The 25,716-nt window shown below is 34.7% G+C and overlaps 1 long non-coding RNA gene across 1 annotated transcript in view; it reads right to left on the bottom strand.

The window, feature by feature from the left end:
* Positions 1-670: 670 nt before the first annotated feature.
* Positions 671-25,716, bottom strand: part of LOC309665020 — a 44,748-nt gene continuing 19,702 nt past the window's right edge. The window contains exon 2 of the long non-coding RNA XR_014266162.1: positions 671-25,716. This is a non-coding gene — a long non-coding RNA (uncharacterized lncRNA).

Genomic DNA, 25,716 nt, shown 5'->3' with positions numbered 1-25,716 from the left:
TTGAATGATGGATTTGGTTTTGTCTTTAAAGTCTTAGTATTCACCTTAGGCTTTCAAAGCTGCTTTATCTTGCCTAGAAGTAAAAATTAGAGAATTTCCAACTTTTAGTTCATCAAACTTAACATACTGATTATTATTTGCTTTATGATAGAGAAATTTGGGTTTTCGCTATTTAAGTTTCATTGACATATTATAGTTTGGTGAAAGGATAGCTCTACCAGGAATTTAAAAATCTGAGTTTAAGCCAGTCTTTTTTTATGACTTGCTGAAAGTGTGACATCTTGATAATCTTTGAGTTTCATTGATCCCATCTGTATTTACAAGGAATTTTTCTGTCTCCTCTAAATCTGTACTCCTATAACCTGAGTGTTGTTTGTTGTTAAGAAGACCATTGTAGGGTTAAATTACTAGTTATGGAACTAGAAGAGCTAACATTTGTCTATAAAAATTAAATAGATCTGTTGGTTTATTTCTTTCTCCTCTAGACGTAGTATGATTCATTTTTTTTCAGCCAATTTAATGAAAATATCAGGATAACAAAGTGATGGACAAATTCATTTTTTAATTCTTAGCATTCCATATTCTTTCTCTGTGTTCGATCTGAAGTTCAGACTATACTGAGAGCATTGAGGAACATTTTGTTTTGTTTTGTTTTGTTTTGTTTTTACTCACCCCATCTGGAGACTTCCAGCTGAGATTACAGTTTTCTAAAGCTAGAGGTAGATATTATCAATTACCAGCTGTTTCTTAGCTAGATAGTTTGAGTAGCTTTTAATGCCTTTAAATGCCAAATGATTGAAGATTAGTACTAATTATATGTAACATATTAAGCTACTGTAGATCTCTAATGTTAATGGTGACTAGCAGCATTTTTTGAACTAGACCAGTATTTAGCACCTCATTAAATATGCTTTTCACATCTTACTAGTAAGTTAAAGATTTGACTTCAGTATCATGAAACAGTGTTTATGGCCTGGGGAAAAAAACATAAACAAAATCCTTTAAATGTCTTCAAGAAATTTGTAAATGAATGAAGAAGCGAAACAAATATTTATTATTGTGATGAAAAGGTTTGATTTTCTGTAGTGAGACAAAACTAAAAATTAGAATAATTGTTATTAACTAAATGTTGAGGTTTACAATTTATAGGTTTCAGAGTTCAAACATGGCTTTCCAATTTAATTAGAAAGATAAAAGATAATTTTTTTTGATTTTTGAAACTGTCAGGATTAATAACAAGACAGTGGCAACTCAGCATGCTTTAGCTGCGTGGATGGGTCAAGGGAACAGTGAGCTGGGCTAGGCTGGATCCTATAACCCTGGCTGAGTACTAACATGGATGGACATTATCTTATATAGATAATCTATCTTAATTGGCACAATATAATTTCATATTATCTTTGTTTCAGAAGATTGAGGACTGAGACTCTGAAAGGATATAAAACAACTTGTTTGGGGAACATAGTAAACAACCCATGGGTATCTGACTCCAAAGTTCATTTATTTTCATTAAACCATAGGACCTTGCAAAAGATGAGGAGGAACTAATTGCTTTAAAATGTAAGCCCAGTGAACTAAAATCTAGTCTAAGATATAATATTAATTTGTGGACTCAAAGTACTTTAGTGCTTACCGTGTGTCAGGCACTGTGCTATGAATCGTTGGGGTAGGGGTCTAACAGTAAATCCTAGAACCCATTCATGAATTGAGGCAACTATTCCCCAGAGTCCTCACTTTTAACCCCTGTACTATACTGTCTTGAAGCAGGCATTAATGATAGCAAAATGACCCTAGCCGACTTTAAACCCCTTCTGATTTGCATCAAGAAAATTGAGAAAACATGTGAGAGCCAGGCATTGGAGTTTAGGCCGCTACATTCCAATTTAAAGGAGTGTTCTAAGCTTTCCTGAATGTTAGGTGCTATCATATTTGCCTCTATAAAGATAGCCTCAAGAATTTGCAAGGGTAGATACTAGGGTGTTCCACTAATGTTTCCCAGAAGAAAAGCCAGAGAACACAGTGTATGAAGAATAATAAGAAACATGATTTCTAAAAATCCAGTAAGTTATTTCTTGATCGGTTGTCTGGGATTATTAGAAGATTAAATGCCTATTTTGTAAAAGTAAGTTGGACCTTTAGAGACCAGTCTGAACAATGAGAGTTTATTTTTTTCTTATAATTGTATCAAGCAGTTTTGTTATTTAAAAAAAAAAAATGCTATCAACAAGAGATGTTTCCTTTTAAATATTATATTTTGTTTCACTTTTTCAATTATGAATATTTTACACCCCTATTAAGCAATGAACATGTGTGAACTAAATTTTACCACTTACTTTAATCATATAAAAACACTTACGTTATAGAAATGCCTTAGCTCAAGAAATATACATAATACTTAAAGCAGTTAATATTTAAAAGTCACATATTTACACTAGATGAACACTAGAGAAACCTCAGGTCTAAAATTGAATTTCTCTAATTATAAAATGTGAAGTTTAAATACTTAATTAATATAAAATTTTTTTTTCTTGGACTTATGTAGGGTTTATAGGTAACCAGGAAATCACATTGTAATTTAGAGGAATTATGTTCCTTATTCAAATGAGTATACTGCTAAACTAAAGAGAAAAGCAACTCTAATTTAGACTGGCTGCTAGAATACAAACCCTTCCTTTTCTGTAAATATTTTACCTATTAACTTCTTACTTTTGGAAACATGGGTTCCATTCTTACCTATTTACTCATTCTGTAGACTGTAGAGAAAAATAAGATCCAAGTCATTGTCTCGCCTGTAACAAGCCAGCTGGAACCAAAGACTCAGCACCTATCTCTCCACCATAGAGACTGCACACAGGCGGCTCATGTCTCCACAGGAACTGGGATCCCCCAAGGTTTCTAGGTTTGGGGAAGTTAGGTTTTTTTTCCTAAGGTCCTCCTGAATTATCTGACGTATAATCTCAGACAGCTTGGTGCCTGAGCCCAAAATGCATAGCCCCCCCATGCAAGACCACTTTCATTTTAGAGCCATACAAAGGGAGAGCAGGGAGATGGAGGTACCTCTGATCGTGCACAGCCCACAATGTCTCCACTGGATGACAAAGAAAGAAAGACACGTGTACCCATTAACGCTTCTGCCTGTGAATTCCAGTCTATATCAAGTGATGCTCCTCATGTTTGCCAAAGACCTTTGCTCAACAGTGATAATAGTTGATAATCTGAGTTCAGACTCTTTCAAGTCATTCATGAAACATTCAAATGAAAGTCCAGAAGTGTATATACACAGTAAAAAACAAATCGTTCTCTCAAATACTAAACATGAATGTATGACTGCTTTATGCTCTAGAAGAAGTCCTCTGGTCATCATTAGATCATTTCAGTATTTCATTTGCACACCAAGTGTCCAAGTGTGCAGTTGCTTGGGCCTGGGGCAAGATTAAAAGCATAATATGTATAAATATTTAAAAATTTTAAATCTGGCTAAAAATTTCAAATAGAATATATTCTACACTTTTATTTTGACAGATATACTTGTATAATGACATGGAATGAAAGGTTTGAATTTAGAATTTTCTAAAATTCCTTACATTCCAAGTAGCTAAATGGCAATGGGATGAGATTAGATCCCTGGTCCTACTCTGGTTTTCTCTCCCTAGCCCCGGCTTAGTCTTAAATTGTAGGAGGCAGGTAGTTGTGGGAAGGGTGTAACCTAATTTGAGGAGGCTGTCTTCAGCTGAAGCAGACCCTGAAGGAGCTGACAGCTAGATGTTGTTCCTGGACCACATCCCCTATACCTGGGCTGTAATTTCTTCCTTAATGGGGAATCTGGGCTGTGTATCTTCACATCTATCACAGTGGCCAAGCCCTAAATATCCATCCCTCAATGACAAGGCCACACTAATTCTGATTTTCATTGTTAAGCAAAACAGGAGGGAATCTTTTCTGGAATCCTACCACATGGCCTGTACAGCTGTACCTTGGCCCAAGTATCTTGCTGTGAAGTATGAGTTCTGACCTTAACCAAGTTATAATGCTAGTGCTAATTTCAAGATTTTGCTTAAATGATACACCCAACATGGAGCACACAGTGTTTCAGGGCATGGAGGGTGTTCAGTTGTAATTCCCAGAGGTGGGACACATTCACCCAGGGGACAAGGGTAGTTCTCTGGATATCCTATAAATAGGTGGGTGCATTGACTGCAAGCAAGTCAGGGAAAGCAGGGGAGAGGAGCAAAGACAGGAAAACCAAGTCTATAGTCTGGAGGGCCTAGTAGAACACAGCTTCAGGAACTGGCAGTCTGTCACATAGCCAGGGCAGAGTCTTAAGAAAGTTATATGATGAATTGTCAGTAGGAGGCTGTGCCTACTGTAGGTGACACTTATTAGTCTGCTGGATGCTGATGCTTGGGATGGTATCTATGAGGAGTTAAGTTAAAAAGTTATTTTAAAAATCTGGGTGGAAGTAATAGGTAAGAAGCTAGGAACCATTATTAGAAAAGGAAAGCATTATCTAGAAGACTGTGCAAGGAGGGAAAAATCATCCAGATGGTTGGTTGAAAAGGAAAAAAATTGGGGAGCATCTAGAGCAGTGAGTGTGGAAGGACTCCTAGGCTAGATTCCCTTCCAGAGATGATTTTCAATTGCTTTCCATCCAGCAAGTCGCAACAGTCTCCAGAGGTCCTAGAGATTTAGGGGAGGAGAAAAGGGGAGATAGTCACTTATAATATACTGTAGATGCTTTCACCACTGAATAAAAAGTAACATAGGAGACTAATTCCCAAATGTGAAACTTTTTCAGTCAAAAGAAGACTAAGGTTGGGACTGAGTCTCCTGTCCTTCCTCTCCAGGATCCCCAATACCAAGATCAGGTCCTTTGTTCTCCAGCTCAGGAGATCTTCCTCTTGGATACGTACACAGAGGAAGAGAAATAAGAGGCAGAGCCTTGGGATACAACAGTTGCAAATGGACATCAGCATCACTCTGTGTATGGTGCTGAGTGATCTGGGGATGGATGAGCTTGTTGACTGTTCTTCTCATGAGTTCCAGACCCCGCCAAGTGCTGCTGCTATTGTTTGCCCCACACCATTTACTTAACAAATTTGTTACATAATTCTGAAGAATTTTAAATCCAAGCATTTACACAATAAAATTTATATCAGGCACTCTGCCTACTAAAATATGAATACAACTTAGAGAAAGTGTCCTAGTTCTATAAAGTCACTAAAACCCTAAACAATGTATGCCTTTTCATATAACAATGACTTCCTACCAATGTATTTTGGAAGTCTAGTAGTTTTATGGTGCCGTTCTTGAGTCCAAGTGTGAAAGAATAACACTAACTGCAATACTTGACAGAATAAATCTGTTCAGCTGACAAGCTTTATTTTGCATCAAAAGCATACAAGCACAGCATAGACAAAGGCAACAATTGCAAGTCCCACAATTCATCTTCTGTTCCTCAGGGAGAAGTAAGCAAAATAACATCAACAAGAAGCACTGAAACTGTATCTTAGGCATCCCAAACAAGACTTCCCTGGTTTTGTTATCTCCTCCTGCCCTGAAGATCTTAAAATACCCAGGAATAAATTTTTACCATGTAAAACAAGTCAGGACCTGGTGTCTGAATTCAGGGTTCTGAATTCTTGCTGCTCCATATTTAGGCAGCTTTTCTTATGTGCTCTTGGGTGAGGGGACCCAAGAAGTTTCTAATCCTGTGCACTTACAAGCTCCCGTAAACAGGACCTATCACGACCCATTGCAATGTTCTAGCATCAACTAGAGCCTTTCCCCGTTGTGTGTTTTATACTTTTGACTGACATATTTTTTTTTAAGGGAAACTTTGTTTTCTTTTTAACATCTTTATTGGAGTATAATTGTTTTACAATGTTGTGTTAGTTTCTGCTGTATAACAAGGTGAATCAGCTGTATGTATACATATATCCCCATATCCCCTCCCAATTGCGTCTCCCTCCCACACTCCCTATCCCACCCCTCTAGGTGGTCACAAAGCACCGAGCTGATCTCTGCGTGCTATGCAGCTGCTTCCCACTAGCTATTTTACATTTGGTAGTGTATATAGGCTCACATATCATTTAAATGAAGAAAATTATGGTTAATAAATGTCAAAAATCCTTTTTCTATTTCATATTTTTTTTCAATTCACAAATCCAATGGCCAAATTAGAGTTACAAATATCCATATATTATGTAGGGCTAAATTGGTCTTTGGGCCTTTTCTCCCATCTTTTCCTAGTTCTGCTACTGTCTGGCAGATGTGTCTCATTTTTGTGCTGACAAGTGAATTGACTCACCAGTCAGAAAAAACTTCAAGTGCTTAAATACTGTGTCTATCAAATATTTGTGATATCAGGTGTCCTTCTCTTGCATCACTTCCTTAGAGTCTTGCTGTGCAACACTCTCTTATTATTGTATGACAATGATACATTCATAGTTTGTTAATGATGTGCTAGTTAATATATTATTCTTGTAAAATAAAAAGGATTCTTTTTTAAATTTTTTAAAGTCTAGTTGATTTACAGTGTTGTATTAATTTCTGCTGTATAGCAAAATGATTCAGTTATACATATATATTATTTTTCATATTCTTTTCTATTATGGTTCATTGCAAGATATTGAGTATAGTTCCCTGTGCTATACAGTAAGACCTTTTTGTCTACCCATTCTATGTATAATAGTTTACATTTGCTAACCCCAAACTCCCAATCCATCCCTCCCCCACTCTCCCTCCCCCTTGGCAACCACAAGTCTGTGCTCTATGTCTGTCTCTATTTCGTAGATAAGTTCATTTGTGTCATATTTTAGATTCCACATATAAGTGATATCATATGGTATTTGTCTTTCTATTTCTGACTTACTTCACTTAGTATGATAATCTCTAGGTCCATCCATATTGCTGCAAATGGCATTATTTCATTCTTTTTCATGGCTGAGTAGTATTACATTGTCTAATATACCACATCTTCTTTATCCATTCATCTGTCGGTGGACATTAGGTTGTTTCCATGTGTTGGCTATTGTGAATAGTGCTGCTATGAACATAGGGGTGCATGTATCTTTTTGAATTATAGTTTTGTCCGGATATATGCCCAGGAGTGGGATTGCTGGATCTTATGGAAACTCTATTTTTAGTTTTTTGAGGACTCTCCATACTGTTTTCCATAGGGGCTGCACCAATTTACATTCCCACACAGTGTAGGAGGGTTCCCTTTTCTCCACACCCTCTCCAGCATTTATCATTTGTAGACTTTTTAATGATGGCCATTCTGACTGGTGTGAGGTGGTACCTCATTGTAGTTTTGATTTGTATTTCTCTAACAATTAGTGATGTTGAACATCTTTTCATGTGCTTGTTGGCCATCTGTATGTCTTCTTTGGAGAAATGTCTATTTAGGTCTTCTGCCCATTTTTCGATTGGGTTGTTCGTTCTTTTGCTATTGAGTTGTACGAGCTCTTTGTATATTTTGGAAATTAATCCCTTGCCTGTCGCATCATTTGCAAATATTTTCTCCCAGTCCATAGGTTGTCTTTTCGTTTTGTTTATGATTTCCTTTGCTATGCAAAAGCTTGTAAGTTTAGTTAGGTCCCATTTGTTCACTTTTGCTTTTATTTCTATTGCTTTGGGAGACTGACCTAAGAAAATATTGGTACAATTTATATCAGAGAATGTTTTGCCTATGTTCTCTTCTAGGAGTTTTATGGTGTCATGTCTTATATTTAAGTCTTTAAGTCATTTTGAATTTATTTTTGTGTATGTTGTGAGGGTGTGTTCTAACTTCATTGCTTTACATGTAGCTGTCCAACCTTCCCAACCACCACTTGCTGAAGAGACTGTCTTTTCTCCATTGTGTATTCTTGTCTCCTTTCCCGAAGATTAATTGACCAGAGGTGTGTAGGTGTAGGTTTATTTCTTGGCTCTCGATTCTGTTCCATTGATCCATATGCCTGTTTTTGTGCCAATACCATGCTGTTTTGAGAACTGTAGCTTTGTAGTATTGTCTGAAGTCTGGGAGGGTTATTCCTCCTGCTTTGTTCTTTTTCCTCAGGATTGCTTTGGCAATTCTGGGTCTTTTATGATTTCATATAAATTTTAGGATTATTTGTTTTAGTTCTTTGAAAAATTTTTAAAAAGGACTAACTCTTAAGGACGGGGGATGATACTGAGCCAGTCATTGAAGCCAGTGTGTAAGGTATTAAGACGGGAAGAGTTATGTTTTTCCTTAGTTGAAAATATGTCCCAAAGACAGGTATTTACACACACTTATACTAGCACCAACATTGCTTGAGCATGCCTGTTGCTCCATATCCTTGAAAACACATATTTTAAATCTTAAACAGCAGTGCACACACATTTCTAATTGACCTAAATTCTTTTCTTTCTGCGTGTTCTCTGTTGTACAACACATTTCCCTTCGTCAGTAGAACGATCTTGAAATAAAATAAACTGGGTTATTCTAGTCCATTACAGCCTATTAAAATACATTAAAATTTATTAGAATTTTTGTTATATAAGCTTCAAAAGCTCCAAGAGTTGTTACTAAAATGACAGATGATGTGCCAGGGTTGTACCGATGGAGGAGAAATGGTCTGCCACTACTGAACATCCCTCAAGCAGAGTTGTGATCAGGCTGTCCAGCAAAGAGTGGCAAATACAGCCAGACAATAACTTCTGGAGTGAAAAGCAGAGCTCTTGGGATGAAGATCATTATGCACTGAAAATATTCCTTCTACAAGAAGTTTCTCTTTTTTGCCTCTAGGAAGACAGGGAGAATCAGCTAAACAAGAAGGGCAGTGTCTGTAGACAGCAGGTTATTTATGAATGTCAGTTATGGCCCCAGAACAGTTAATTTGATTCCTCTCATGCTTCAAAGGATGAGTAGATGAAGGAAGTGTCTTTTATTTCAATTTCTTAAAAAGAAATCTTAGCTCATCACAGCTTATATAGTTTTAAACACTTGCAGGATTAAACCTAGGCATCGCTTTGATGTTGCTAAAGAAAATTGACATTTTACATATCACTTCATTAGATCGATGTTAATTAAATCATGATGGAAATATTTCATGCTTCTGATTTTTTTTGATTCCTCCTTTAAAAGAAGAAAAAAAAGAACATCATGAGTCAATTAATGCATCTCCACTTACCCCAAATAAAAAAATGAATATTAAAAACTTCAGTGTTTAGGCAAGATTCACTTTAGAAACAGCTTTTGTTGTTTGTTGCAACTTAGAACCTCACTCAAAGACGGTATTTTAGAGATTTAAAGAATCTTTCAAACTTCTAATTTTCATGATTTTTAATAATTTGGAAATCATAATCCAAAGAAAATAAGATGTATGAAAAAGAATGAATTTTGTGATGGCATTGATTATTTTATCCACCTTTGTCCTTGAAAGTGTATCTGGGCAATTATTTGGTGATATTAATCAATACCCAGTTAGAACCCAAGCCAGTTAAAACATGCTTTTATGCTTTGTTATGTAAAGAGCAGAGAAGGGTCCCACTTTTCATATATGACCCTACAGCATTATACTTTATAAGACAGAGTCTTTCCCATTTTCAGCTTAAACAGCAATCTCTGCTTGAAGCTGTTCTACTTGAGTAACCTGATTAAAACTGAAAGATAACTTTTTTCCAAGTCTTTACTGTACTTATTACTACAATAAATGGCCACAATCTTCTTTCTCCAGATAGGATATTTTCCCTGAAGAACCTCAACATCTTTTAACTCTTGGTACTGAAGACTTTTCTTTTCTAAGCTGTTAGTGAAGATTGTTTGATCAAAGCATCTTTTATAATCAATGGTCCACCTCATCATTAAACTAGCCAAATAAAATGTATATATTCCTATCAATAGAAAAGGGAATTTGTTTCATGAATGGATTTAAGAGGAAAGACATATAAATAAGTAGAACACTGGGAACAAAATTGTTCCAGAAATATTTTTAAAAGACTTCCTCTCAAATAACTATTTAAAAGATAATGTCCCTGGAAAGAAATGTTGTCCCTGGATAATGTTTTGTTACTTACAAGGAAATAGTAAGGTAAAGACTAGACATTTTTTTTCCAAGGTTAAAAAAAAAAAAAAAAAAGCCCCTGCTACATCCTAAACTATTGGTGAAAGATTATTTCATGTTCTGCAGTATAAAGGCAATTAAAGGCAAAATCTACATTTGAACACACATCTCAGAGTTACAAAGGAACTTAAGGCCATCTAATCTAGCCAGTTACAGCAGTGTCTTTTATAGGTACCTGACAGAAAAGCATCTAGCCTTTCCTTGAAAATATGCAGAAATAGAAGTGTATAGTTCATATATTATTACCTAGTATTAATGGCTAAAACACTTTTTCATATGTTGAGCAAAAATATACTTCCCCACTCTCCTCCTATTTAGTGCCAATTCTGGACAATCACATGGTACAGGGAAGTCAAATCCTTAGGTAACTCTTCCAATCTGTTATGCTAGTCTTCCCAAGTTCATCTTTCCAAAGCCAAGAATTTCTCAGTCTTTCAACTCTTTAACCAATATTCACCTTAATGTTGAACAAAAGTGAACATAATATCCCTGATGAGGTTCAGGGAAATTCTTGCTTTCCTTGTCTTGATTAAGACAGATTATGGGTGCATTTATGTTTTTAGCTTCCTTGCTATACTGCTATTAGCTGATCAGCTAAGCGTAACACTAAAGCGTTAGCAATTGTTTTTGCTATTTGTGTGTGTGCATATATATATATATATGTATACTTATATAGACACATACATACTTTCCAAACCTTTTTCAAATTAACTGCTATTGAACCATGCCCCTTATCCAGTGCCTAATGTAATTTAAAAAAAAAAAGAAATTGAACTTTGTACTTTTAACTTTTTTTGTTGTTGAGTATGGTAAGAAATATTTTCTATTGTCTTACATTTGGAAAATGTTTATGCATACATATATCTGTGTAGTCTTTCAAACTAACTATTCTCTTCCAAGATCCAAATTCTTACTTTAGTCTACAAAGCAGCTTTACCATGACTAACTTACCTATTCTTTCTCCCTGTCTATGAGAAGATGTCTTCCTTAATGACTGACACTGTACTCTCTGCATCGTCTTCCTGATTTCTTGTATTATAGAGCACCCATCACTGAGACGTTTGCAATGTGTCCTCAGGTCTTTACTTTGAGTAAATGGCCTTGAAAATCAGGGTACTATCATTATGCAAGAAAAATAACTAAACAATGCTTCAGAAAAAAAAAAAAAAAGAGTGTTACATAAGGAAATATATACCCTTCACTACATTCAAGGCCCCTTAGTCCAAAAGGTCAGATTTAGTGACGTGATTTTGGCATAAAACAAAGGCAAGTAGAAATGGGTTATCCTGGCTTGCCACTTACAAATGAAGGAACTTTGAGCAAGAAGCAATGTTCTGAAGTTCATTTTCCTCATCTGTAAAATGGGGGAAATTTTTTTCTTTCAGCCTGCTTGTAAAGAGTAAAATAATCATATTTTAATTTATTATTCGCTTGTTGTATTCCAAACACTGTAGTAGGTAATTTGTGTATTTTTTTAATATTAATTTAATATCCACAACATCTGTGTGGCTTAAATAGCATATGTCAAAGTCTTCGCACTCTGTCTGACACACAACAGGTATTTAATATATGTTTACGGCTTCTCCCCTTATCTTTATACTATAATTATAGAAAAATCTATTCTCAGTATTCAGGCATTTTGTCAATCTGCCTGCTGTATTGCCAACTGAATTTAAATAATAATAATAATACACTTACTGGTTTGCATTACAGTAGTAATCAGATACATGACTTAACACTAATTCTGACATGAAGAGTTTGAACAATTCAAACTTTACCTATTTATTTAGTATTTTAACTAGGCATAGAATACCTCCAAATATAAAGACTTGGTAAATTTTATACTTAAAATTCCTTACAAAAAAGTGTATATACTGTCTTTTATCAGAGCCAATTTACAACAACCTGAAAAATTGCCTTAAAGAAAAACTTAACGAAAGTTATAAAGAATGCTTCAGAATAATTGCTGAAAATACAACTTGTACTGAATGTAAATTTGTGTCATGATCACACGTGCCTAGAAGAGTTTTGACTTTGTCTTCATTGCTAATATTGAAATTAATATCTATAATGACAAAAATTAATAAAATAATTAGGGCTGTATTTTGTTTTGGTAAAATAAAATCTTTAGGTACATATTACACATATGTGTGAAACATTTCTTACCGTGTTCAATAATGTCTTTAATACATTAGAGAAAACTTTGGTTTAAACGAAAATGACTTTTATTTTTAAAAGGGGTGCAAATATGACCCCAATTATTAGAGTCCTCTATTTTCTGAATTTGGGGCATTTTTCTCCTTTAATGTTAACGTATACAAGATGGAGTGAAATGAAGAATAATGAAGATACTAGCCCCTGTTACTTCAGAGCTAGAACGACACTGTGAAATATATTGTATTACAGAGAATATGTTGATATGCTCCAGCTGCAGTCATACAAGGATTGCTGCAAAGCTTTCACTGCCTGTGTTCATCTGGAGCACCCCTTCACTTTATCTAGACGCTTGATTGTCTTACGGTTTCCTATTGGCCTTTAACCTTACCACATCCCCTTCTTTACCATGTCTGTCAATTTTAGATAAGTCCAGAGCTAGGAACTACTCCTCTGACACTGTAGAATTCAATAAGATCATTGAATATATGCTTTCATTCTCCCAATAAATATTTTTGTGGGGAAGTATTATGAGCCAAGCACTGTGTTAGGCACTGGAATCTGATAACTGAAGAAATGTATTAACTATTCTCAAGGGGCTCATGATATATTGGAAGAGAGTGGCAAGCGTAACAACTACAATACAGCATGATACTTGTTATAAATGTTATAGAAAGACTTCTGGAGAAGTGTAACCTGAGAGTCTAGGAAAGCAAAAAGCATCTAAGAAGAAAATAATGTCTAATGTGAGACCTAAAATGCATGTATAGTTGAACCAGGTGAAGGATCGAGTAAGGTGGATAGGGATTAGTAAGAGAGAGCTTAGTTTCTTAATGGAATATTTAATTTCTGTATGTCTAGAGTGTAGAGTCAAGTAGGAATGACTAGAAGTAATACAGGAGAAATAAGCAATGTCCATATCGTGGAAGACTCAGCAGGCTGACCAGATTTGGATGTTAGTAAAATAAGCCTGGATACACTGCAGAAAACAGATTGAAAAGGGGGTAAGATTGGAGTCAAGGAAAATAATTAGGAAGGTTTTCTAGTAATCCTAGTAAGAAATAATGGTGGCCTGACCTTAGAAAGGAGCAAGTGGATCTGACAGCTAATTTAATAAATTAGCCAGTAGAAGGGTATGCTTATTTGCTAGGAAAACCAAACAACCATTGTATATTTTCCTACAACAGGATAAAGTAATATAATTACAGATTTTTATGAAGCATTTATAGATGCTCTACTACTGGTTACATGCATATACAAAAATTTAATTTATCCTTCATAATTACCCTTCGATGTAGTTATTATTAGTTTTGTCATTTCGGACTTTCCTGGTGGCACAGTGGTTAGGAATCTGCCTGCAAATGCAGGGGACATGGGTTCGAGCCCTGGTCCGGGAAGATCCCACATGCCACGGAGCAACTAAGCCCGTGTGCCACACAACTACTGAGCCTGCGCTCTAGAGCCCATGAGCCACAACTACAGAAGCCCCCTCGCCTAGAGCCCATGCTCCGCAACAAGAGAAGCCACTGCAATAAGAAGCCCCTGCACCACAACAAGCTCGCCACAACTAGAGAAAGCCCATGCGCAGCCACAAAGACCCAACACAGCCAAAAATTAAATAAATAAATAAATAAATTTATACAGTTTTGTCATGTGAAAAGAATACTGCCTGAGGTTGCACAGCTAGTAAGTGACAGAGCTGGGACTTCAATCCAGGCATATCTGATTCCAAAGTTCACAAAATTCCTTACATCTCCTTGCATCCCCTCATTCTTAATTTCAGATTCAAAAGTTGAATAATATTAAGAATATTAGGTAATTTTTAACTGCTAAAAATCTCTTGCCAAGTGACGCTCAGGGTATTTTTAATCCAAGTGTGGTCCATACAACACCAACAACTGAGTCATATGGGCTTTTATTAAAATGTAGTTTTGTGGGCCTCATGCTACACTTAGGGCATGATTTAGAATATCTGGAGACGGAGGGGACAATCTCCATTCTAATAAAGCCTCCAAATAATTTTTGTGGTCCACCAGTGTTGAGAAACCCTGTCATAAGATCTAGAATTATGTATTCAGCCAAATTTATCTGTTTGTAAAGAAGAAAGAGAATAGGCATAAAAATTTTAACATGCTATTAAACAATAAAGTTATGAAAGCAAACTTAGGGTCACATAATACAAGTGTGAGGAATCTAACTTTTCTGTATAAAGGGGTTGATAGGAAAAAATGTAAGATATTAAAATAAATTAAATGATAGCAAATTAAATTTTGAGGATTAAAATATTTTTTCCAAAGGTCTTCTTCCAAGGTTAACTTGTGTTGTTTTTAGAATGTGTGTTTCTGCACTGAAAAGAACTGAAATGTTTTCTACATTGAAGCCTAGGAATAATTTTGCTTCTTATTACAGGTAATCTATTTGATATAGTTTATTTTTTTCTTTAAAGACAGGTATTCTGAAAATCACTAATAAATGCTGAGTTTGTTAGTGCATGAATATCCGTGAGCTAAATGGATGAGAAACATTGCAAAAACAGAGAATAATAAAGTATAAATAGATATTGAGATATTCAAAATATTTCCTAAACAATTTACTTCTAATATCCCATGTAGGTATATAGATGTGACCGTTATGATATTTTCCTAAATATAACACTTTAAAGTATTGATAATTATATCAACTTTCACATGTTAGATACATGTTAGGGTTACTTTTTCATGATACAAGCTCCTGAGAAGGAAAAGTCAACTTACAGAGGAAATGTGCAGGCCTATGTGATTCTCTTAGCTGTATCTATACTTAACCTACCCAAGTCTTGCCTTGTCTGAGCCCATATGAAAGAATACACAAGTTTCTATTGCAAATGGTGGAGATCTGTTGTTTTTTTCCATCATAGATTTTTTTACTGATTATTTTCTTTATAAGATTTTTTGGTAGAAACTACCTTCAGAATCTTCTACAAATGTTAATGATTTTGCCAGAAACTCTAATAAATTTTTAAAAAATATGTAAAGATACATTTTTTGCCCCTCTATATGTTCCTCATAAAAATGGGAAGGAAGCAGTACAGCAAAATGAATAAACTCAGGATATTAGAGTTTCAGAAATTCTATCCTATTTGAGCTAAGAGTATTTGAGGGGGGGGTAAAACAGACACTATATGTTCTATGAAACAATAACATTTGAATCCGTAAAAAAGGGCAAGTTAGTTTGGAAGAACTCAAGCTATTAATTTGAAGCTGAATCTTCTACTTTGTACCACTGATGCCCTAAGGGCACTTCAGGTTTGCAGTCAGAGCTACGACTTCTTTAAGAATGTATTTGACGGAAATTGCAGGAGGATGAGTTGAACACAGAAAACTCAGTCAGCTATTTATTTTACATTTAGAAATTAACCTTCCAGGCAGACCAGCTTTTGAAACTATTTGTATCATAAATTATCTCAAGTGTCGTATAGTTCCTTCTTGAAGTGATGCTTTGCGAAGTCATTTGTTATTCAGAAATTTCACTGGTGCATTCTATTAGCAATAATTTATGTTTTCCAATGAAACCTGAAGGGACAACTTGACACCTTGACATTTAATGCTATGGCGAGGTGAAGTAAATTGGTGGTTTCATACTGCCTCTGCACTACAATAATTTATGTGGCTCTTGCATATATTGAACAATAACATTTGAATCCATAAACAAAACTAAGAAACAATAGTTTAGAGAAGCTCAGTCAGTAACATGTATCTCACTGAGTTATTACCTTGCAACTAAAAACACATATACATTTCCTGATCTATTTCCGTAGCTAACTTAGTCTTTTCAAGTCTCTGCTAAACTGGGAGTAACTTCAGGGTAAGTGTAAAAGAGCTACCTTGAATTTATTAATGAATATTTCCAATGTATTTAATTGCAGAGTTCTGTTTTACAAAGGCTTTGCATCTAATTTGCATGCAAAGTTTAACCTGAGAGTTTTTTTGAACGACTGGTTAAAATATCTTGATCTATTCTATCACTGAAAGTTAATAATGAGAAAAGAATTATGTCTTCATGTTCAAAGGATATTTCTCATGCATGAGTATCACACATAATATAAATAATATAAATTTAATAAGAACAAACAAATTTTATCTTTAACATCATTAAAGAGCACATTCCTAAGTAGGAATTATAATAAATTTATGTTAACAGAATTGTGGAACCTCAACTCCTACAACTATAGCAAGTCTGTTTATTTCAACACACTTTATCCTTCATAACAACTCAGTTTTACTTGAAGTTTAAAAAGGAAAAAAAAAAAAACAAACCTTCAACTCACGTTAATCTCTAAAGGATGCAAATAGATTTTTCTATTTTGCTCCCTTGAAAAAGCTAGAACAACTTCTGGTAAATCAAGGATAAAAAGTAGTTTCAAACCATTTATTTTTTTTTAGTAGTACATTGGGAGTTGTCAATCTTTTTAATGATCTTTTACTTTATCTACTTTCCTCAACAGAAAACTGCATCCAAAAAAGGTTAAAGGGTTTTTAAGTCTATTTGAATATCTAAAAGCACACAGTGTTATTTAGTTGCTATCTAATTGTGAGAAAATAATTCATTAAGTTTCATAAAAGGGCAGAATACTACCAAAAATCATTTTAATACATTAGCTCTACAAGCTTGGTTTTGTAGAGATAGAAGACAGCAGCATTCTTTATTTTAAACTTGGCTCTGGTTGCTGCCAGGGCTCTAACTGCAACACTATCTTTTTGCTAGAGCCTCAAGGACAAGCTGAGGTCACTGTATATCACTTACAATTCAGATTGTTTGAGATGCTGCAGAACAATGTGATACTGCCACATTCTTCCAGTATATTATTGTGTGAATCCTGATGTTCCAACTTTGGGAAGCATATTAGTTGGAAGATTTCATTCTTCGCATTTCCTTTCATTTCATGGAAAATCTAAATACCTAACACCCTTGACGGAGACTTCACCCAAAACTCAGAGGCTTCAAAACAAATGTCAAAGCTGATGTCAGATAGGAGAGTCGAAGGCAGAAAAGGGCTTAATCATCACAACTGATTATTTAATCATCATAGTGTTTGGAATCTAAGCACCAGATTTTTAACCTAACTATTTTGGGAGTTTTGTATCACTAGAGAAGGGAACATAGCAAAAACAAAAACAAAAACACTTGGATTCCATAAATAGACTGACAACTCTTCCTTAATGCAAAAATAGGATGTGTGTAGCTCAGAAATACCATTCCTTCCATTAAGAAGGGACAGAATAGAGAGAGAGAAATAAAAGTAGATCCTTTCATATGGGTAAGAGGGCCTTTAGAAAAAATATGTAAACAGACCCTAACTATTTAACCATATATACATTGATTTAAAAGTATGCTATCCACATTACTATAGTAGTTTAAAAAATGTTTCCTAAGGAATATATGTAATAAATTAGTCTCAGAATTTATCAGGAGTTAACTGAAGACATTCTTCTACATATTTTATATGAAAATCTTATACTTTCACTTATCTGAGACTATTATATGAGATTTTATATACACAAATTTCTAACAAGCATAAATTACTAATTCTTCAAATATTTAAGTGAGACACTGATATTCTTTCTTCTGAGCACAAAAATCCTAAAGAACTTTCAGAATATCTATAAAGGCAAAAAGGAGAATGAGAAAAAGTGGGTTTGGAGTAAATGGTGAGAGTATACATGTATGTGTGCATGTGTGTATAGAGGGAAGTAAAAGTGAGAGAGAAAAAAGTAAAAAATGAGAAAGGGTGGGGAGAGAGAGAGAGAATAAGTTCTTATTAAAAATGTCCAATCAAGTACTTTCTACAGGAAATATTTTATTGTACTGTTTTCTTCTATAGCATTCAATTGCCTTAACAAGTATTATAAATTCTTCTGTCTTAAAATGCAGATGGGATCTGTAAAGGGGTGGGTGCGAAAGAAACAAAAGTTTCTCTAGCCTGTTTCTCAGAAAATCTGAGGATCGTGATTAATGACAACTATTATAATTACAGACACCCTTCCTTGAGTAGCTATTAGGTGTACTGGGTGTTAGTCTAGACAGTATATGCCGCAGTTGTAATCTTCCCAACAACTTAGCAAGAAAAGTCTTGTTTTTCCCTTATTAGAAATGAGGAGACTAATGCACAAAAAGGGAAAGTAGCTTTTCCAGGGCACATGACGAATAAATGAGACTCAGGCTCTAAATTAAGGTCTTACTGCCTCTGCCAGTGGTTTCAATCCACACAGCAGTGGCAGGAGGAGAATTTGAATGTCCTGTGTTACATTACCATGGAGTGTCTTTTCTACTGCAACACAATGATCAATGGCACTGACATTCAGAAAACTTAAGGACGAGATTAGCCACCATGATGTAAAAGAAATTATGATCTCTTCAGACCCAATATAAAATGTCATCTCCTTATAGGTGTTTTTCTCTTGTACCTTCCCAGCACAGGGAGTACTTAGTTCTCTGTTTTGTTTTTCTTTTTAAGACTCTAAGATTTAGGCAACAAGTCTAAAATCTTAACAACTAATAGGTACCTGATGAAGAAGCGGCCATAGGAAACAGCAAAACCCATGTTGGAACAAAGAAAATAATCGGAATAATGGTAATGATATAGAAAACTTGCTATAGATGGGGATAGGACAAAGTAGAGACAGATGATATGATACAAATTCTTTAGTTTATATTTACATGACTTAAATGCCAATTTTTCTCTTTATATAGTGATCCTCTTAGAGTTAATTCTCAGACTGCGTTTATGAAATACTAAAAAAAATTTTAGAAGGTAATTTTTATATTACTAAGATACAAGAAACTATTTGTCATCCATCCCAGGTTTATAAAGGCTTTGGTGACTTGGAATGCTAAAGCATGGGGAATTTCATTCTTCCTATTACTTATTAATAAAGAAAATGCATGATGCTAATATTGTTTTACTGATTGTCTTCAAGTACCTAAATCAATGGATGGGGTCCATATGAAAAATAATTATAAATTCAGGGCTGGTGTAAAGGTCTCCTCAAGTCAACAGGTAATATTTAATTTTGCATAAGCCAACCAGTTGTAATGCACTGTTGGTCTGTTTTCTCATTGCAAAAGCAAGATTATATATAGCTATATTGATGAAAATGGGAAGAAAAGAATTTGAGGGCCGTGGTTCATGGTCATAAAAGTTGAGGAATTAATAGCAATAGCTAGAGCCAAAAATGTAACAACTTCCCCTAGTGCATTAGGAAAATAAAACAATACCTTTTCCAGTCAAGGGTTTGTACTATGTGAAGATAAATGGTTATAATAATATTCAGCACTTTCAACAAAAGATCACAAGGTATTTTACAAACCAGTATGTCATGGTCTCAAAATGGAATAAAAATATGGATTCAGGATTAGACGAAAAACTTAAATAGAATGAGGTGTTCTATTCTATAAAATTATAACGCAGCTTCCAGAAGCCTTTGGTCTCTAGAGCAGCTTCTTTATAACTGCATTTTAGAATAGCTACAGTTTTGTTCAGTCACCATATTGAACAGAATATTGTAGCATATTTTATTTTAAAGTTATTAAGGATATTAAGAAAATGGATGTGTAGTTGAATAGTAAGGATACAAAAGAGTATTTATAGCATGATTATATGGTTCTATTTTTTTAAAGAAATTATACCTGTGTGTGTATGCATATACATAAATGCATGTACCTATGGTGTAGAAATTTATTCACAATATGTTAGCAGTAGTTATTGCTGAGAAGTAGAATAACAGGTGAGTTATGAAGATATACTTTCACTCATCACATTTTTTGTAATTACACATGTTACTTGTATAATAAAGAAATAATGAAGAGCAGAGAATATTTATAACAAGGCTATGTTTAAATACAATTTTAAAAAATTGTTTAACTTAGTGATTCACAGTATTTAGAGAGCCATGGTCCTTTAGACCTTATGACGTCATTTGTGTTAAAATTATAGCAGTGTCATAGAATATATTGGTAAAATACTTTCTCTGTTTTGAATGTGTCCCTCATATCTTGATATATCAAATTACATTTTCTATTAATTTGGCTCATAATATTAGTGCTCTGATTCTGTAATCCCCATCTCATTGTTCATTTATAAATGCCATCTACCTTTTTCTGGAAGTTCATAAATTAAGTCATAAAAATTCATTTATATAGCATCTTTTATGTGGCAAGCACACATTAGATGCATTACGTGAATCATCTCACTAATTTCTATAAAAACTCTGTGACCAAGACATTAGTGCTTCCATTTTGTAGATGAAGTAAACTTCTGATGGAAGAGGTTAGGATAATAGCCCAAGGTCAAACACCTAGAAAATGTCAGTACAAGAATTTAAAGCCAGATCCATCTAAATCCAAAGTCAACACTTCCTACTGCAACACTAAGAATTACTCTAAGAAGTTTAGAGGGACAGTCAATCCATAAGAACTTTGAAAACTTATTTAGAAGCATTCATATGTTAAAATATACCACACAGTTAATTTCGAATCTTCTGGGATTTCTCTCTGACTCCGTAGAACTTGAACCTTTAACCACCTCGCTGGCCACGTCATTAACAATGCAAACATTTGGCAGAACTTCCTGACTGAAAGTGTTTCATGTTAATGCTTTTAAATATAGTTCAGACAATAAAGCAAGTCATGATATACACATAAAAGTATTTTGTGTGTAATTCCATGAATATCCAACATCTATTTAATCTACCTATCATCTATCTATCTTGGCTAGAGAAAATATATGCATGAGCTTTATAATCACATTTTTAAAGAAGGCTTGGCAGATAGAGCAATGCCTAACTGAGGTTTACCTAACTATATGCTAGGCGTTCCAAGATATCTCTTCTCTTCAGTGTACTCAGAATCCTTCACGGGTTTCCAGCCATGGCTTTCCAGTTCATTTATCCATTTACCACCTGCCTGAATTATGCAGTTCAGATCACGCTCTTGGGGTCATCTTTGGATCGATGTCTTCTTTGGAACTGTCCCCTCCCTAGCACTCCCCCCCTTCCCCAGCCTAGCCGACTTCCTTTTTTGTTACCATTCTAACAATGTGTTTTGCTGTTGATCATGTTTTTGTTTTTGATCATCCTTACGTGATGCCCTGAAATAAAAGGACCAGCATGCCTTACTCTGTACCAGTGTAGGGTACTGGGTCCCCCATGTGCTTCAGGCTCCAGCCTTCCTGAATTTGATCCTGGGTAGGTTAGGCTACATAGTAGGTTTGAGGGACTGTTGGTATGATTCCCAAGGATATTTGGGAAACTGGCCCTGGCACTAATGCTATAGCTCTGGATTCAGAAAATTATCCTGACCAGGCTGTTTCACTTTGTGAAGGTTGAGAGTGTTAACTGAGGCCCTACTCAGGCCTAACTGTTCTGAATCTCACTTCAGTTATATTTCATGTTATACGACCCTGAGACTGATGAAGTGCTTGGTGTGGTGGTTTCCAGCAAGTATTCATCAAACCCACTAGAACTGCTCCTGTATGATGAGATTTGGAGGGGATAATTGAGCTTTCTGAACATCTGAGATGGTCCCCATTCATTCAGATTTTAACAGTCCCAATGGTGAACCCTAGGATGAGGGTTTCAGAGGTCCACAGGTGTACATCTGTGCATCTACTTTGAAAAATGTTGCTAGTCTCTCTTCCAGGTGTTGTGACTGATCTGAACACTTCTTTTGTCTTTTTATTTTGCAATTAATTTTGTCCTTTACCTGAGTGATACCTATGTTGATCTCTCTGCTATGTTGAACTTGTTCTTAACATTTATCAAAACAATATTCTACTAGTGGGTGGGACTTACATAAAGAATCAGACCCATTATGGTAAAATTCTGTGGAGAAAGTACTAAGAGAGTGAAGGGAAAGATGATGATTCTGTAATGCCAAAGTTGTTCTGCTGACACCAGGGTTGTAGATGACTAAGGCCTTAGGATGCCTTAAAAAGCAGTTTTTCATTGGAGCATATGGCCCATAACATGCGTTCCTGGGAGTCTCGTCCATTGATAGATTAAAAACTTTTTCAATGGCCAGCTTTTAGTAATGCTATGGCGAAAAAGATTTAAACCAAGAAGTGGAGCTGATATAACATAGGTGAGGTTACAGGATGCTGTAGTTCATTAACAGTAATTCCTGAGTACCATGAAAAAGGGCTAAAAGGGCTTACAGTATCTTGGAGGAATATAGAGATTCAACAGCAGTGAGACGAATAAACCAAGGCCCAGAAAAGGGAGATAATTTGCCCAGGATCAACAACTTGGTAGTAGTATAGCCAGGTTTAGAATCCTTGTCTCCTGACTTCTAGAATAGTGTTCTTTCCATACTTGACTTTGGGTTGCTGACCAAGGTAAAGGCATTCCTCAGGGCAGGCACATTCCAGTGTTATGCTTCCCACCTCTCATTTTTTTCTTCCATCTGCACTCAATTCCTTTTGCTCCCCTTTTATTCCACTGTATACAATTCAGCTTGCCTGGGCACAGAGGTTTAAGTGTTAAAACTTAACTATTTATCACCCTTCCCTGACATCTGTCCTCATGGGTTTCTAGGACTTAGTTTGCCTTCCCTACATTTTGGCCCAAAGTACTTGTGGAATAGTTATATTATTTATGGCCAACTTGCTGGATTTAACCGTCAAATATTTGCTATAGCCTAGTTCATGTGTATGCATGTATCTATGTGTATGTATATATTATATACAATAACATTACAGTTGTATTTGGAAATGTACAGTCAGTCACACTGTGTTGACATAGAAAAAGGGCTTATGAAAAAGCTGTGGGTCTATTAATTTCAAGTATTGATTGTGTTCATACACAAAGGGTGTGTTTTTGTGCAATGTGTAATTGTGTACATTACAGACAATGGGGGTACTATAGTACATCTTTTGTTGTTGGCTTAGGAGGTTGCAACTTTGAACAATATAAGTGAATATAAGATATCACAAGGCATTCACTAGTGAGTTCAAAGATGGTACCTGAAGCTTATCTTGTCCACATTACCAACATGCTATTTTTTTTTTTTTTTTTTGGTTGGCTGACATACCCCAGAAAGTAAACTTTGGTAGATTGACTATAATATGACAAAACTCATAGAAACAAGAGTTTTAGGTTAATTCTGACAATTTTTCTGGTATAGGCTTTGCCTTCTCTATGGCTAGGGCCTGACAGAGATTATAATAAAGTGGTTGAAACTTGGATTACTCATTAATATAAACTCCAAACTTATATATCCTTAGATTAGAGGATACATTTCATAAGACATAAAATGTAGGCTCAAGCCAAAAAGTACAACATGAATTTATCCTTTCTTGTGTTATAAAATCCCCTAAGTAGCATGACTAAAAACGAAATTTGTGCTCTGCACAAAAGCTACTGGCTAGAGATATCAATGAGGGCTGAAATCTAGTTAGTAAAACCATTTCCTACGCCTGGTATTGTATGAGCTAGAAGAAGGAATGCTATTTTATCCTACATCCACAAGAATGATGTATCATTTTGCTATTCATTCCTATGAAGAGGAAAAATAATAATATTTTTATAAAGCAGAAAATTACAACGACTAACATCCATGTACTTACCTCTTCAAGTAAGCAAATGAAAATGGCTGTCATTTTGATGTACTTATTTTTAATTTATTTTTATAGAAATTAAAGTTGAAATCCCTATATTCACCTACCAAGTTCCATACCTCTCCATCCCCAAACACAGTTACCACAAATTTGATCTGTAGCTCATCCCTGTTGATATACTTTTACTACTTATATATAAATGGCTTTACATTTACAAAAATCATGTGCTTGCACATTATACACATGCATCTATAACTTGTTTCTTTATTCAGCGTCTTTTAGGATTGGTAAAATCTAATCCATTCATTTTAAGTGGTGTACAGTATCTCATGTATAGTATATGAATATGCTATAGTACTTTTTTCAACTTCCCCTATGTTATCCATCTTTCCATGTCCAATATAGTATAAATAATTATTCAGATAACATCTCTTATGTATCTCCTATATTACTTGTGCAAGAGATTTTCTTAGAGGTGAGATTTCTGGGTGGCATGGTATATGTACAGTCGATTTTTTTATATATATTCAGTTGCTCTTTAAAGTTGTTCTAATTTATACTTCCAACAGATTTATCTTGAGTATCTGGTTCCTTACTTCCTATGTCAATCGATATGGTTAGACTTTTGAGCATTTCCTAATTGATGAATGTGCAATGATATCTGATTATTATTTTAAATTATGTTGTACTGATTATTAGGGACATTAAGGAGATTTGTTTCTTGGTCATTCAGGTTTCTTCTTCTTTGAACTGTTTATTTCCATTCATATTTCTTTTTTTGGCTTGCTTTCTTTTTATATGAAGGATTTATGTATGTGTTCTGCTAACTAAAATTTTTGTAGGTTGTATTTATCTTCTCCTAGTCTGATTTTTATGTCTTTTGTAATAAAGTTTTTAATTGTGATAGTCTCATCATTCTTTAATTATTTCTATTTTATGTCTTTCTTACTTTTCCTCTACATATGTAAGAAAGACATTCATCTATATTTTATATGATCATTTTTGTAAAGTTTTGATTTTTTACATTTATATCTTTAATATATTTATATTTTTCCACTTCCATATGGAAAGGTGATTGTCTTAGCTCTTTCCTCCTTCATCTGTAAGGTCTCTCCATCATGTATCAAGAACCCATACATGAGTCAATTCCTGTTATCCAAACTGTGCATATCTTCTTACATTAGTATACTTGTTCATCACAGTGAAGTAAAATATAGAGCTCCTTTCAAGTCTTGTCTTCAAAGTTATCTCACCCAGGAAATCTACACCTGAATTGTGTTTATGCTATACCATTATTGAGTATTTATGACTATCAATTTCACTGTATTATTTGATGCTTATTAATTCATCTTTTTAATTTTGTCTTTGTGTGTATAAAATATGCTTTAAGGCTAATACACATTAAATGAAAGAGAGCCAACATGTATCAGAGAGAATTTTTGTGAAAAATAGCCTTATTTGTTATCTCTCTCTGTCTCTCTGAAAAAATCATTATAGTATATTAATATACTATATGTGAACTACTATACATTACTTAAAGTGGATGAATTAGATCTTGTCAGTTTCAAAACTCAAGTATGCCACGGGCCAGAATATATTACGAAAGTTTCCAAGGAACTACGACATGTGATACACATGAAATATATCTCAAAATGCTCTCTAATACTATGGGCCATTTCCTCTTTTCACAGTTAATGTACATCAAAGGCTTCCATTATTTTAAAGATAAAATTTAAATGTGTTAGCACAACATCAAAGGCTCTTTGAGATCTAGACACCTTTACTACCCACGCTTACCCCTTAGAAATCCCAACTCCAACTTGCATCCAATAAATCAACTTTTCAAAAAAATTTTTTTTAAGCTGATTTTTCTTGTTTCTAGGC

This window comes from Balaenoptera physalus, assembly GCF_965194825.1.
Source record: "Balaenoptera physalus genome assembly, chromosome: 7".
Classification (NCBI taxonomy): Eukaryota; Metazoa; Chordata; class Mammalia; order Artiodactyla; family Balaenopteridae; genus Balaenoptera; species Balaenoptera physalus.
This window is presented reverse-complemented; position numbering and strand designations above follow the sequence as displayed.